This window comes from Triturus cristatus, chromosome 9 (assembly GCF_964204655.1).
Source record: "Triturus cristatus chromosome 9, aTriCri1.1, whole genome shotgun sequence".
NCBI lineage: Eukaryota > Metazoa > Chordata > Amphibia > Caudata > Salamandridae > Triturus > Triturus cristatus.
In genome coordinates this window covers 371820610-371836596 of record NC_140592.1, presented here as the reverse complement: position 1 = coordinate 371836596, position 15987 = coordinate 371820610, and the positions used below count along the sequence as shown (strand labels likewise).

Genomic DNA, 15987 nt, shown 5'->3' with positions numbered 1-15987 from the left:
CACCTCTTCAAGTTTCCCCCCAAAAATTCACGGATATCGTTTAGTTTCTTTTTAATTTAGCGTGTTTGCATTTTTACCTGAAAAATCTATGTACTCCCAATGTGACGCTTGCGTTTTACATATGTTGCATTTTTACAATCACTAGTATAATTTGTATACATAAAACTGGCATGTCCCCAGGTTTGAAGAGGAGCTTAGCCACAGAAACCTAACCCACTTTCTGACAGTAAATAAATAAATCATTTCTGTGGAAAAGAAGTATCAAACATCTTTGGGTAAAGTCCGCGCTTTATAAAACTGTATTAAATAAATAAATGAAACAAAAGACACCTCGGAGCAGAGCAGAAATCACCAGACAGAGACTAATGATCGCGCGGTTAAACGTTGTGCGTGCTCAGGACAGGTTGTTTCCTAACGAGCGACGCACCCCCTCTGCGACCCCTCCCTTCCGGCCCATCGCTCCACCCTTTATTCTGGAGTGAGCTCCTGCAAGTGATTGAAGATAAAATCCAACAGCCACAGCCAGGAAGAAAGTCCGTGTGGCGCTGACAGAGGTGTTGCAGGATCTGTCCTGTCGTCAAAGAAGGTAGGCGCCAAGAACTACTGATTACAAAATATTTGTTCCGGACGTGTCCCCAGTCAGTGTAGAAAAATAAATAGCTAGTGAGGGGCCGTTCATGTGCGAAGGATGTCAACCCCCCCCCCCCCCGCCCCTTTCCCAGGGGTGTGGATTTCATTGGTGCAGCAGGTGCAGTGGCACCACCGGAGGCGCAACTGGAGCCAAATTTCGGGGGAGGGGCTGAATCTTTAAACAGTAGGTAGAGTGGCGCTGATTTCGGGGGTGGGGGGGCTGAATCTAGGCAGAGTGGAGCTGCAGGGGCTCTTAGAAGGGGTGAAACAGCAGCAAGGCCTAATTAACATGCAAATGGTCTTTTTAAAGACCTGTGAAGTGCTCGGGCGCGGCTGTGTGGGTGCCCGGGAAGCTGTCTCATCCCGGGCTGCCACACACGACACGGGGGGGGGGGGGGGGGGGGCGGTGGCTGAAGCCCTTCGAGTCCAATGGGTGTTGCGCGCCTGGCCCAGAGCCTGAGGTGCCAAATGAACCCTGATTAAAGTGATTATGTGCTGTATTTCACAGTACAAACGGCGGCCAAGGGGTAATTTCCTTCTTTGCACTAGGGCCCATGGCTAGACACACAGTCCATTCTCCTTGGTATACAGGTGCATGCTTTGTGCAGAGAGGGTACAGAGGAGAAAGGAAGTTCTAGGATGCAGCAAATGCCGAGATGTAGAAGCTGCGAAGGGCCTGGGACTGAGAACCAAAGATGCATGGCGTCCGGGAATACGAGGCCCCCACATGCAGCACAGCCAAAGGGAATGATACACGACACAAGGAGCGTGCAGAGCATGGCTGAGACTGTTTTTCACATCGTGAGGGAATTAATTTATTTATCAAGATATAAGGGTTTTAAGCAGAATAGCAGCAGAAACATTGTATAAAAGATTGTCTCCAATTTGTATGGTGACAGACGGGGTTTTTCATGATACATGCATGATAGGGGTGGTTTGAAAGCCCAAATACAGGCATGACATGTAAATGGAAAGCCAGAGTGGTTGAGAGCATGGGTCACTTTTTAGATCCAAGTGTGTAAAAGTGTTGTAATGTTGTCTTTATCAAATACAAGTACATAGAGTCAGTATGATTAAAAGAACGAACCAACAATATACTTAACATTTATCTGTATTGCGCCCATAAAGGAGGTATTAGCAAATGATAATACATGTGTCAAGAAACATACACATGACTTCGGTCTTTACGAGTAAATGTATCTCCTCAGACAAGAGAACAGCCACTGTATTATTGCCCCTGGCCAACCCTTAACCAGGACAACAGTAAGGTAAGAAACATCCATATTGGCGTCTTCTCCGCCCCTCTTCAGTCGGCACTGCCTGCCGCATAGACCTTAAACTTTCAAAGTTTCATTGAGGACATACCATCTGACAAGGAAGTGATGTTCTTACTTGTATTGGATCTGTTTTTTTTAAAATTGTAATTGTATTGTTTAACGCACAAGACTTCAAGCTCATGCTAACTTAAGTACATTTTGTGCTTTCTTCCGTTTAGGATGTGACATCATAATGTATCATGGTATCACTGTCACTGTTGTCTTTCACTGTAATAAAGAATTGTGGGCTTACACTGAGAGGGCTGAGACTTCCCCAGTCACATTGAATGTGCTGTACCTAATCAAAGGCAACCTAACTGTCTCAGACCGAATAACATACTATGTAATAAGTCATGTCCCCTGAATAGACTCTGGAAATGATTGAATCTAAGTGGTAGGATTGTCAGAGAATTCTGAAATGTATTCTGTAGTAAAAAGTTTCTTCTTGCTTCATTGGTGCATACAATGAGAACCATGTATTCTTTTACTGACTTTATGAAATTCTTTCTCTGAATTCCTATAAAAGGACATATTTCTTTGTTTAGAGAGCTCAACTTTTCTTCTTTATTTTATAAGGCAAATCTATGCTGGATTTTCTGTTGAACTTTACTGAGTTCTTCTTATACTCTATAATTTAAATACTTGTACTCTTAAATTGACTGATGGTCCAGTTTATGTAATTCTGAACTAGTATTCTTTGAGTAAACATTTGGACTTGAGTACTTTCCTGTCATTCTTATTGAGAATGCTTACAGTTCCATCTGAATGTGTAAGAACGAATAGAGACGGGTCCATTGGGGAGCTCCAAAGTCCGTTGGGGACTAAATTGCTGCGGTCCAACCAGTTGGCACGCATTGAGCAAGTAAATGGGACACTGGGTTGCGTGCCAACAATAGCCCCCACATAAATGCTTCGCACTGAATGCATAATTTAGAGAGTCACAGCAGGAAACCTGCTGCCCGTCCAACTAGATGGTGCTCTTTGGGAAAGTAAATACGACACGAGGCTGCGCACCAACAATATTCCCAACTTAAATGCTTCAAACTGAATGGATAATTTACAGAATCACAGCAGGAACAAGCATTGGCATAACAATAGGTCTTGGGAATTCGAGAGCTATTGTTTTTGTTAACGTTTATGTTTTTTAGCCGTCTGTGATCGTAAGGGTGGGTGGCATCACCTGACGTTAGCGGGGGAAGTGATGACGTTGCAGGGCAGACGGAACTGGAAGCATGAATCGCAGACATCGAGGTGGGAGGTAAAGTGACGGGGCGGGGACAGCTGGCATGTATACGAAGAATAAGTAACAACCTCTGAGTATATATATATATATATATATATATAGATAGATAGATAGATAGATAGATATAGCGCACATCAAGACTGTAACTGAGAAAAGTTCTCTTAAACTAACCTGTGCGGCATGTTCTGTAGTGCAGCAAGGTCGGCTTAGTGCATGTGTAACGCAAGATGCCAAAAACCATGTGTCCATAAATACAGGGAAAGATATATTTTGTATTGATACTACTTACTTGGAGATTTTTTCTATGTCCTTCATCACAACCATCACATGACCTTTGAGTGCTATGTATATAAGGTTGTTAATAATGGCGTTTACTTTATGTGATCAAGGCCACCTTGTGGCCGAAACGCGTAATTGATAGAGATCAGGGTGTATATAATATCCCTACTTCCACGGATAGAGTAATCTCACAGTTACACGCACATACATTCTTCATACACTAGGGCCCATTTCACTAACATACGCTCAAATACTCTACCAGCAATAACCTGTGGAAAGAAAAACTCCTAAACACCCTGCATCTATATCGAGGTCGATAAGATCTGGTTATTGAGACTGCCCTTAAACATAATCTAAACAATCTATACAATAATAATCAAAATATAATACTCAATGATTGACAAGAAATAATAACCAACACCATATTCAAAATTATATTGCTTTATCTAAAATTAGTCCAAGAAAATCAATCAGAATAAATCAATTTTCTCAAAGTTACCTATTCTAGCTAAATGTCAGAACGGGTCAGGACAAGTCTCTCGGTAAAGTCTCTCAAGACGAAGTCCTCTCAGCAACGATCCTCACCAACGCAAATTCGGAACGCGGCAAAAGGCAAATGGCAAGTGGCAAAAACCCTCTCTAGGCTAACAATTCTTATAGTGAATTAAACAAAGGAAAGACACAATTTGTATTGACTTTTTCCATCGAACCTCTGAGCAAAGCGAGAAGGAAAGGATGTAGCATCGCTACATTTGAAAATCTCCGCTCAGGAAAAATCACAAAATAAACATAACGGAACAGGAACCAAAAAATACATTTGTATCTTGTAGTTTCCTCATCTCCTCGGCAATGAGATCATAGTTCAGAGTCTCTCTTTAAAGCTCCTTTGTTTCCCAAAGCTGCCAAGGACGTTTCATTTCATCTGGAGATCGCCCAAAACTGCTGCTGTCCTCACGGAAAGTTTTAACCAGGCAAAGCAAGGACTGTGGTCAGCTGACTTCAGGACCATATTCAGCAAGGCTCTCTCTCGTCACAGTTTTCTACTCGAGGCCAGGCTCTACATGTCGGCCATCTTTACTTAGGCCACAATAGGCCACAATAGACCATCTTAATTAAAAGAGACAAAAACAACGTTACCACAGCATAGTGATTGAACAGTGTTAACCCCACTAATACCCTTATGTGTATGTAATTATCTAGCTCTTGCAACATAGAAAAGCATTAATTCGAAAAGCGTTTTGTGCTTAAAAATAAACAGCACACAGCAATCTTTAAACATGTAAACACGCACATTATTATTAAACAGCACACTTATGCGTTCCCACGTGTAATTCTTCTCTTGTTAAAACAAACAAGTTGATTAGTATAAACACTTACACAAGACAAATAATTAATAATTAATAATTAATAAATTAATATAACAAATAGACATGCCAGAGCTTCAAAACCCAGTTAATTTTCAAACTGAAAACTCTGCTCTAGCAATCCCCCCTTTGGTGATTTTATCACCAAATAAACCCCCCAAAAAAAATTAGTGAAAATGTAGTCCCCCATTTTAGGAGAAATCGGAAATGTCTTTTTCTCCTTACACAACACTACACACCAGTCACTCTTTCATCATCTCTCTTTGTTTCCAAATAAACACTCTCCCTCAATTCTTCTAATTCAATTTCTTGTGGTTCTCTTTTCAACCTTTTGTTTTTCTTCTCCTTATTTAATTTCTCTTCCCCTCTCCTGTTTTTACAACACACACACACTAATCTCAGTATCAATAAAGCAACAATTATACAAGTTAAAGGAAACAATATTCTACCTATAATAGTACTACCTATTTTTGCAATAAAATCTTTAACAGCTATCACCTTATTAGCTATTTTAGTCCATAAACTCTCAGCTTCAAGTGGTACTAATTCTTCATACAAATCAGTAATATTTTTGATATAGACCTTCAGGTCTTTGCTTTCGTCTGGAATGTAAGTGCAACAATGTTGAACTTTCAGCATTCCACAAACTCCACCCTCCTTGGCCAATAGAATATCCAGGGCAAGTCGATTTTGCATTGACATGGCACGTACAGCACTTAATTCCGTATTCACTAAAAGAAACCCTCCAGCGGTACTTGTCGATAAGCGATCCACCACTGTTGACAGTTTCCGAATTCCATAAGCATTTAAAGAAATTCCCACTGCTGGAATTAAAACCCCAAAAATATCACCCACAATTTCAGACCAAGTTTCTCTCTTGAAACGCATTAGTAGATTATTATGTTCTACATCTCTTATTTTATCTATATGAAAATTTTTTGGAAAGACCAGGCCCACATAACACGTGCCATACCAATGGTCAGGCAACTTGTAATAAGCCTTATTCCCACAAACATAATACACTCCTGGGAAAACTGTATCTTCTCCACCTCTGAAACCCCAACCTGTTGCAATGAAGTATGTATCATGGCACTCACTAGTCCCAACAAAATATGTATCATATTGGGATTTCCTCCTTGTAATGCATAGCTTACCCTTCTGTGGTGCATCTAGAGCTAAAGTTGGACTAGCCCCATTTCTCAATTCTTTTCCCATTTCAATGTCCCAAATTGTCTCACTCACTCTATATTTCCCTGCTTTCTCATGCATGTTCAATCTCCTTTTCTCTACCATATCCAGGAAAGCTTTCTCCTCTTCTTTCAGACTGCAAGTTAAATTATTCTTAAAAATGTAATCTAATGTTAATCCTTTCTCTTCAATAAAAATCTCACCAAAAGTGTTAGCTTCTTTAGCTGGATTCAGCTCTTTGTTCATTGGCAAATGCCCAAAAATACTATCTCTGTTAGACATCTTATAATCTATCTTCCCTAACAAATAAAAAACACTACTTAATATACTACATGAAATACCATATGTAGCTGGCAAATGATGATAAGTAACACCCTCTGAAACGGATGCAGGTAATTGCATACAAACGTAGCAATCCCTAACTTCCATTGTTTTCACATATTCGTATAGCAATTTTGAAAAAACATTACTAGAAAAATTATTAATTGACCTTTCTTTGTGTATGTAAGTATTACTAATTCTAGTCGGAACTACTTTTTGCAAATTCTTCTCTATATTTGTCATATTTTCTGTATGCATCTCAAATGTAACTTTAAAAGTAACTAATAAAACTAAACCTCCCTATAGTAGCATTAATAATCCAGTACAGCAGCAGCACATTCTACACCATCTTTTAAAGAAGGCACATCTACTTTGATTATCCTCTATGTTAGCCATTTTACTACTTTGACCTTGTCTTTTGACTTAGCCTCTACTACTCCACTACTGTAGTTTCCCAACTTTGGATTACTTCAGACAACTGAATTTCAGACTTTCTCCTTTCACTTTTTCTCCAAGTGATTTCTCAGTTCACTCAATTTGGATATTCATCAGTTGTCACTCCTTCTTCTTCAGTAACATCAAATTGTATCAGATCATCAACAACATCCTGTGCATCATCTGACTCTTCTCCAATGTCAGTCAGGATAACTTTTAAGATTCCTTCTTTTTCCTCAACCACTTTTCTCAAGATCCCCTCCGGATTATCTCGAGTCACTGTTTCTTCTTCTCCTTCTTCAGACAGTGCCACATAAGACCATTCCGGTGATCTGTACTTTTGGTTGGGTCTTCTTATTCTTTTTATTTCCTCAGGTTCTCTTGATTCTTCTTGCTCCTTTCTTTTTACTTCATTTTGACTCGATACTTCATTCACTTGTTCAGCTTTTGATGTATTTGCTCTTATTACTCTGTATCTCAATCTCTTTACTCTGTTGTTAGGCCAACAATCTCCTCTTATCACCTTTTTCGGCCTAATTTCTTTATTATTTCTTTCTTCAATCCAAGTTCTCTTTCTCAGAACTCGACCCTCTGTTTGTTCATTCTCACTCTCATCCAATTCTGTTTCAAGTGCCTTCTGTTTTCTTTTTCTAGCAGTTTTCTTTTTCTCCACAGTTTCTTTCACCACTGTTTGAGACTTCCCTATACCTGTCCCTCCTCGGGTCTCCGACACGCAATCTTCTTGCTGTCTACTTGTCCCTTCACCTAGCTTGTCAAGAATGTTCCCTACACCTCCTCGGGGGTCTTCCGCAATCTGTCCCTCTCTATCTTCTTCTGACCCTGCTTCTTCAAGTATAATCTCAAGTGGTTCTTCAGTCTCCTCCTCTTCTGATTCAGGAGTAATCTCTGTGGAATTGCTCTTTTCTTTTCTTTTTTCTTCACTGCTTTTTGAAACTTCAGGCTCTCTTACAGAATCCGATCTCTTTTCTGAGACTCCCAATGGTTCTCTTGAACTTGTAGAACAAGCTTCTTCTCCTGAACCTTGATTTTTTCTCACTGGTTCTGGGTCTTCATCATCACTGGAATCCGATTCTTCAAAGTACTCTTTACCAGTTCCCTCTTTTGGGTTTGGAACTCTCAGAGTATGACTTGCATGTATCCAGTTTTTCACACCAGCACACTTCACTGCAGTTGTCGTAGTTAGAATGACTTGTCTCGGCCTTCCCCACCTTGGAACTAAGCAATTTCTTCTTCTGTGCACCTTAACCCTCACCCAGTCTCCTGGACTCAGATCATGGGCTTGCTTCTTCTCAAGTGTGGTAGCTTCTTCTCCAACCTGGTGAAACACAGAATGAACTGCGTCAGCCAGGCCTTTACAGTAATCCAAAATCATGTCATCAGTTATTGTCATCAACTTATTGACAGGTACAAATGCATGGCGCATTGCACGTCCCATGATTATTTCGTGCGGACTTAAACCAGTAGTTCTATCTGGAGTAGATCTAATAGTCATTAGCACTAGAGGCAAGACGTCGGGCCATTTCATTCCAGTGGCTAAGCACATTTTACCAATCCTGTTCTTGATTGTGCCGTTAATCTGCTCAACCACACCAGAAGCCTCTGGTCTGTATGCACAATGTAGCTTCTGCTGTATGCTTAATGCTTCACAAATCAAACTCATGAGTTCATTATAGAAGTGTCCACCTCTATCAGACTCAATCGTTACTGGAAACCCATACCTAGGAATCAACTCTCTTAACAGTAATTTTGCCACTGTTACTCCATCATTTCTCCTAGTCGGATAGGCCTCAACCCATCTTGAAAACAAACAAACTACCACTAGAACATACCTCAGTCTGTTCACTTGGGGCATTTCAATGAAATCAATCTGCATTCTTGTAAAAGGACCTCCTTCTCTGCCTATTGTTCCCAGACTCACCACTGTCTTTTTCCCAGTGTTAAATTGCTGACAAATCAAACACCTTTGACAGATGCTCTCTGCAATTGTCCTGAACTTTGCATTGTACCAGGTCTGCTTGAACGACCTAATCATCGCATCCCTCCCCAAATGTCCCTGGCCATGATACATCCTTGCCATTGACGACAAAATGGAGTTTGGCATTACTGGTCTGCCATCCCTATAGACCCAAACATGGTCTGTTTCTCTTGGGGCACATCCTGCCTTAATCCAATCTTTTTTCTCTTCCTCTCCTGCCTCATCCTGCAACTGTTTCACTTCATCCCATGTCTCTAAGACATTAGTAAACATCACAGAGCAAAAAGACATTTCACCCTCTCGTTCCCGATTAATTGACTGATTGGTTTTTGCACAGTATTGCGCAATGTCATTAGCATAACGGTTTCCAACCGTTATAAAATCCTCTCCCTGTCCATGGGCAGCACACTTTACAACTGCTAACTCCTTAGGCAGCTGTATCGCCTCAAGTAATTTCCCAATCACTTCAGCATTCTTTATTGGAGTTCCACTCGATGTCAAGAAACCTCTTTGTAGCCAAAGCTGGCCAAAATCATGCACAACTCCAAATCCATACTGACTATCAGTCATCACAGTCGTCCTCAAATCTTTCCCAATTTCACAAGCTTTTGTCAATGCCACCAATTCAGCAACTTGTGCAGACTTCACTCCTTTCAATGGTGATGCTTCCATAACCTCTGAAACTTTGCACACTGCATATGCTGCACATAGCACACCATCATCATTTCTCAGGCATGAACCATCCACAAACAACACATGATCACTCTCATGCAAGGGAAGATCCCTTATGTCTGGTCTCGGTTTTGTACAGTAATCAAGCACATCCAAACAATCATGATCATCTTCTGTCTTCACACCCACATTTTCAATATCCGGCAAAAGTGTCGCTGGATTCACATTTACACATCTCTCAAGAGTCACATTCGATGCTCCTAGAATCACTTTCTCATATTTAGTCAGCCGACTATGTGACATGTACTGAGTTCTGCTTCTTGTCAAAAGAATTGCCACATTGTGAGGTACAAATACCCTTACAGGATATCCCATTATGATTTCCTCACTCTGTTCCAGACTCCTGCATGTTGCAGCCATAGATTTCAGACAACCTGGTAAACCCACAGCTACAGGGTCAAGTGTCGATGAGAAGTACGCAATAGGCCTTCTCAGTAATCCATGCTTCTGAATTAACACTGAAAGTGCACATCCATTTCTCTCACTGCAGTACAATTCAAACTCCTTTTCGTAGTCAGGCATACCCAAAGCTGGAGCCTCACACATTCTATTTTTGAGCTCTTCAAATGCTGCCATTTGTTCTCCATCTAGTTCCAATGGGTCTGTCATCTCACTTTTTGTCAGTTTAATCAGTGGCTTTGCTATCAGCGAAAAATTAATTATCCACTGACGACAATAACCCACCATACCCAGGAACATTCTCACTTCCCTCTGGGTCTTTGGAGCTTTCATTTCCCTGATGATTCTGATTCTGTCATCAGTCACTTTTCTCAGACCTTTTTCAATATTGTGTCCAAGATAATGCACCTCTTTCTTGCAAAATTGCAATTTGGCTGGAGATACCTTTAACCCTCCATCTGCCAGATGATTCAGTAAAGCTATGGTATCTACTTCACAAGCTTCACGTGTCTTTGATGCCACAAGTAGGTCATCAATATATTGTACTAGTACTGAGTTTTCAGGCATGATCAAACTCTCCAACGATTTTTTCAACAACTGATTGAATATCGAAGGACTCTCTGTATACCCCTGTGGGATTCGACACCATGCTAAAATACGCTGGCCAAACCTAAATGCAAAAATCGGCTGGCTGTCATGATGCAATGGAATTGAAAAGAACGCATGACACAAATCAATCACTGTATACCACTCAGCATCATGTGGAATCTGATACAGGATCACTGATGGATTTGGCACAATAGGACAACATGCCACCACAATTTGATTAACTTTTCTCAGATCCTGTACGATCCTAAATTTCCCATTAGGCTTCTTTAGCCCCATTATCGGTGAATTACATGGACTACTCAGTAGTTCTCTCAGGACTCCCTGCTGAATCATTTTCTCAATTATAGGAGTTATTCCTTCAATTATTTCTGGTGTCATTTTGTACTGAGGAATGTTAGGATATGTAATTCCCTCTTTCACTGCAATTTTCACTGGATCTACATTATTCATCAATCCCACATCCTCTCCAGTAAAATCCCAAACTGTCCTTTTCACTGTGTCCCTCAGCTCTCGAGGCAAATCCTCTGGATCAAACACAGCAAATGCACCAATTAACTCACTTTCCCTATTTTCTAGAGTCACTCGGTACAAAACATCCTCATCTGGTGTTTCAAAAGCTATTCCATCCGGTGTACAGAAAATTGTGCAGTTCATCTTGCACAACAGGTCCCTACCTAACAGGTTCACTGGACTCGTGTCACAGACAATAAATCTGTGCATGTCTGAAAATTTCCCTATCTGTACTCTTACTGGTTCCGTAAGACGTGTTCTGATTTGTGTATTGGCTACACCAACTACTTGGATTGCTTCATCCGAGAGAGGAAGATTTCTAACATCTGTTGACCTGACAGTTGATCTTGTCGCACCTGTGTCTACTCAAAAAGTAACACTCTCTTCATTTATTTTCCCATCTACAAATGGTCCTGCCTGGTCTATTTCTAGAGTTACACCAAGTATGCACTCTTCCTCCTCTCTTCGGCACCGTCAATAATCACCCTCAGATTCACTCCCTTCATTCTTTAACAAGTACTGTTGTACCTGATTAGAACGTCTTGGTTTGTTTACCTGTTCATCATTGTAGAATCCTGAATCCTGATTATACTTTTGTGCTCCTCTATTCTGCGGCAAGGGCGGTTTTGGCTCTTGACTCTGCTGTCTCACAACTTTCTGTTGTTGCTGCTGTTGATTTTTCCCCTCGTTCTGCACCTGTTGATTCAAGGAATTTCCCTCATTATTCACTAATGGTGGATTGGTACACTCAGACCTCCAATGTCCCAGTTGGCCACAGTTGTGACATGGGAACTTCTTTTTTGCTTCCTCAAGATTCCCCTTTCCTTTCCCTGCATATCTAGGTCTATTCCCTGCATTATTTCCTGGATTATTTGCCTGTTCCATCAACTGTGCTTCCTGTCTTTCTGCAACTTTCACTTGTGCCCACATTGCTTTCTCTTTCAGCTTTCTTTGTTTTGCTTCAATTTCATCACTGAAGTATTTCGCATGTCTCAAAATCTCATCTATTTTCTTACTCTGCCAATCCACTGTGTGCTCACGAATTCTCTCACCAATTTCAGGTCTCAGGCCATATACAAATCTGTATACAAAATGACTCAAATCTTTGTCACCCAGGTGTTCATCTCCACTGAATTGTTTAAACGCCAGTATCAGCCTTTCGTAAAAAGCATGAACTGATTCTTTTGCTTCCTGTTGTGTTCTATCTATTTTTACCCAGTCTGTCTCTTTTGCAGGTACTTTACTCTTCAGGTATACCATCACCTGATCATACTTTCTCATTACCTCTGGATCTGGTGCTCCTGTTCTTGGATCTCTTGGATATTCCTCAGTAGGCCAACTCACAACTATTTTACACTCAGTCCACAAGTCTGCTGGAACAATTATTTCAAACAGACTATTCAGGTCAATCCACAGCACTTTTGACAATTTCACAAACCTATCTACCTGCCTATACCACTCGACGGGCTTTTCTCTCAATCGAGGGAAATCATTCGTAAATGATAAAACATCCTGTCTGGTCCATGGAACATGTACATATCCTCCTCCAGGTATTTCTCTCATAGTATAATTATCCACTGGTTTCTCTTTTTCTCTCACTGGAAATGCTGAATAAGTTGTTCTATCTTCAGATTCCTCTCTTTTCTTATACCACCTATCCTTCCATTTTTCTACATCTCCCCATCTTCGCAATAATGCAACCATTTCTTTAATCTGTCCTGTTCTACCAGTTGCATTCAAATTTTCAATATCCTTTTCTGTAAAATCCATCCTGTAGGTTTTTTGCAAAGCTTTCACTTTATCAATGTCAACTCCCTGCTCATTCGCTATTGCTCTTAACCTGTCATGTGTATTTCTCGCTCTCCATGTAATATTTTTACACATGAACATTAATTCACCATCATGATGACTCTTAAGAATTTCTGTTGGAACTGTCCCTGTAACAAGCTCTTCTAATTCTACACGTAACCTAACCACATCAATTGCTTGTGAATCTTTATCCTTTTTCTGAAGAACTTTCATCCAATCATTCAAATCTTCAGCTGTTATTGCAGTAGTTTTTCTCACTGGAACCACTCTCTTTTGCGGTTCTAAAATTGGCATCCCTGAACAACTAGCTTCACTAGCATCCAATATTTCACTACATGTGTCATGTCTGGATTGTCTCAGGTCACTACTTTCTGTCCTTTTTCCTGAATCTCCTGAAGGACCAACTGAACTTATCAAATTATTCCCAACATATGGAATCACCAAACCATTTTCACCTATTCTCTGCTTGTCAAACACAGGTATAACCGGACCTATGGTTACAGGCACCGTAACAGCTTCCAGATTCTTCGTTAACTCCCTAATCTTTTCGGTCAGCTCTGTTGTAGTTCTGGCTAGTTCTCTTGCATTTTCGTCACCACTTCGATTCTCTCTCTCCCTGAAAGAATGACCACTTCTTAATTCAGGTGTCACATTTTCTGTCTCAATGATACAAACTGTATCTCTTATCGGAGAAACAACTGGTGTACTCTCTTCTGGTTCTGGTCTATATGGAGGTGGTCTTTTGTAAATCATGTCATTCAAGACCTCATCCTCATATTCATTAACTCCATATCTTCTCATTTCTGACTCAGGAACCCTCTCTGCTCCCCCTTCAACTGTTCTCATCGGATATAATCCCTCTGACATACTAGCATCTCGCCACCTTTTCATTCGATCATGATGAGTCTCACGATCATGTCTTCTCCCAAACATGTACCTGTACTGTCCTCCAGATCTCTGTTTTTCTCGCTCATGTACTTCCTCTTCCCATTCCACTAAAGCCTCAAACTGTGTAGGTCTTGGTTTCGGGTCTAGACATAACATCTTTTCCCGTAAATTTCTCAACACGGCCAAATTAAATGAACCATGTTCTGGAAATGCTAGAACACCATCCTCTTTGGTATACCTAACCCAATTCTCCAACCATATACAAGTATGATACCCATATCTTGCAGCCATGTAGGATGCAGGTGTTTTCGGTGGAGGTAACAATTCACCCTCTCTCGTCTTAACATCTTTATCCTTGTTAAACCACTTTTTAATCTTTCCAAAGAACGTTTTCTTCTTTTTCTCTTCTTGGTAATACATTTTAGTTTTTACCAAAACTTCTACTCTTTTCCCGTATTACAAATATACAATACGAATTTTCAACCAATAACAGCGCGACTCACACTAACGCACCAATCCTGGAGCGTCTACGTCACTAGAATAGCTCTTCCAATCCTTGCGCGGCTCACACCAACGCACCAATCCCAGCGCGAACACTATTCTGATCCACTATCCAATCAGAGCGCGGTCTTCCTGACGTCAGCAGTCGCTGCAGTCGCTTGTCTCCTGTCTCCTGTCACTCGTCTACCCCTCCTTTACAAAATCTTTTCAGTAGACTTCGTGTCAAAATTTCTACAAAATCTATTAGTTACAACATATAAACATCTCCATTGTCTGCTTCGCTAACCACAGAATAGTAAAGAAAATCTATTTCACAAGAACCATCAAACTTTCATACATCTCTTAACTGTTTCCTCCAGGACTTATCCAAAGAGTCTTACAATCAATTAAATGTATATACATTCACGCACATTCATACAAGAAAATATAGTACATACACACAGAATCCTGCTTCCCGAGAACAGCGAACAATCTGCCCCACTACAGAATTATAACACACGTTAACCAAGCAGCTTACCCCTGCCCAGTTCCTCAAACAAGCTCAGAGAATACCTATTACTCCTCCCGTGATAAGCTTTAACGGTAAACCTTACGGATCCCTGGGACTTAAGACCAGAGTTTTACAGATAACCTTCACTACCATACACACTCCTTATATACCAGAAATATATTCTAATAGTAACATACAATAATGTCACTGATTCCGAACTCAGACAATGTGAATTTTCCTGCATACATACAGGACCAACAATCCCGTCTTTCCCGAGAGCAGCATATACTTCCCTCTGCCCTACTACGGAACTGCTACCAGCTTCCAAGTTCCAGAAGCACTACATATAACTCAACATGACGACTCCAACATATAGTATTAGTGCATATACCAACATCAATAATCAATATGTAATCTAATCAGATCAAGACAATCATCAATAACCATCCTCTGCTACCAGGAAATTGATAGAGACCAGGGTGTATATAATATCCCTACTTCCACGGATAGAGTAATCTCACAGTTACACGCACATACATTCTTCATACACTAGGGCCCATTTCACTAACATACGCTCAAATACTCTACCAGCAATAACCTGTGGAAAGAAAAACTCCTAAACACCCTGCATCTATATCGAGGTCGATAAGATCTGGTTATTGAGACTGCCCTTAAACATAATCTAAACAATCTATACAATAATAATCAAAATATAATACTCAATGATTGACAAGAAATAATAACCAACACCATATTCAAAATTATATTGCTTTATCTAAAATTAGTCAAAGAAAATCAATCAGAATAAATCATTTTTCTCATAGTTACCTATTCTAGCTAAATGTCAGAACGGGTCAGGACAAGTCTCTCGGTAAAGTCTCTCAAGACGAAGTCCTCTCAGCAACGATCCTCACCAACGCAAATTCGGAACGCGGCAAAAGGCAAATGGCAAGTGGCAAAAACCCTCTCTAGGCTAACAATTCTTATAGTGAATTAAACAAAGGAAAGACACAATTTGTATTGACTTTTTCCATCGAACCTCTGAGCAAAGCGAGAAGGAAAGGATGTAGCATCGCTACATTTGAAAATCTCCGCTCAGGAAAAATCACAAAATAAACATAACGGAACAGGAACCAAAAAATACATTTGTATCTTGTAGTTTCCTCATCTCCTCGGCAATGAGATCATAGTTCAGAGTCTCTCTTTAAAGCTCCTTTGTTTCCCAAAGCTGCCAAGGACGTTTCATTTCATCTGGAGATCGCCCAAAACTGCTGCTG

At 40.5% G+C, this 15987-nt stretch overlaps 1 protein-coding gene across 2 annotated transcripts in view; it reads left to right on the top strand.

Annotated features, from left to right (window-relative positions):
• The first annotated feature begins 458 nt into the window (after nucleotides 1-458).
• Nucleotides 459-15987, top strand: part of LOC146797969 (cytochrome P450 2B19-like) — a 500784-nt gene continuing 485255 nt past the window's right edge. The window contains exons 1-2 of one of the 2 annotated variants that reach the window (XM_085625188.1): nucleotides 492-586; nucleotides 1839-1898. The gene's annotated coding sequence lies outside the window, so the exon portion shown is untranslated. Of the gene's footprint in view, nucleotides 587-1838; nucleotides 1899-15987 lie in introns of both variants that reach the window. The other variant, XM_085625186.1, reaches the window with a different exon arrangement.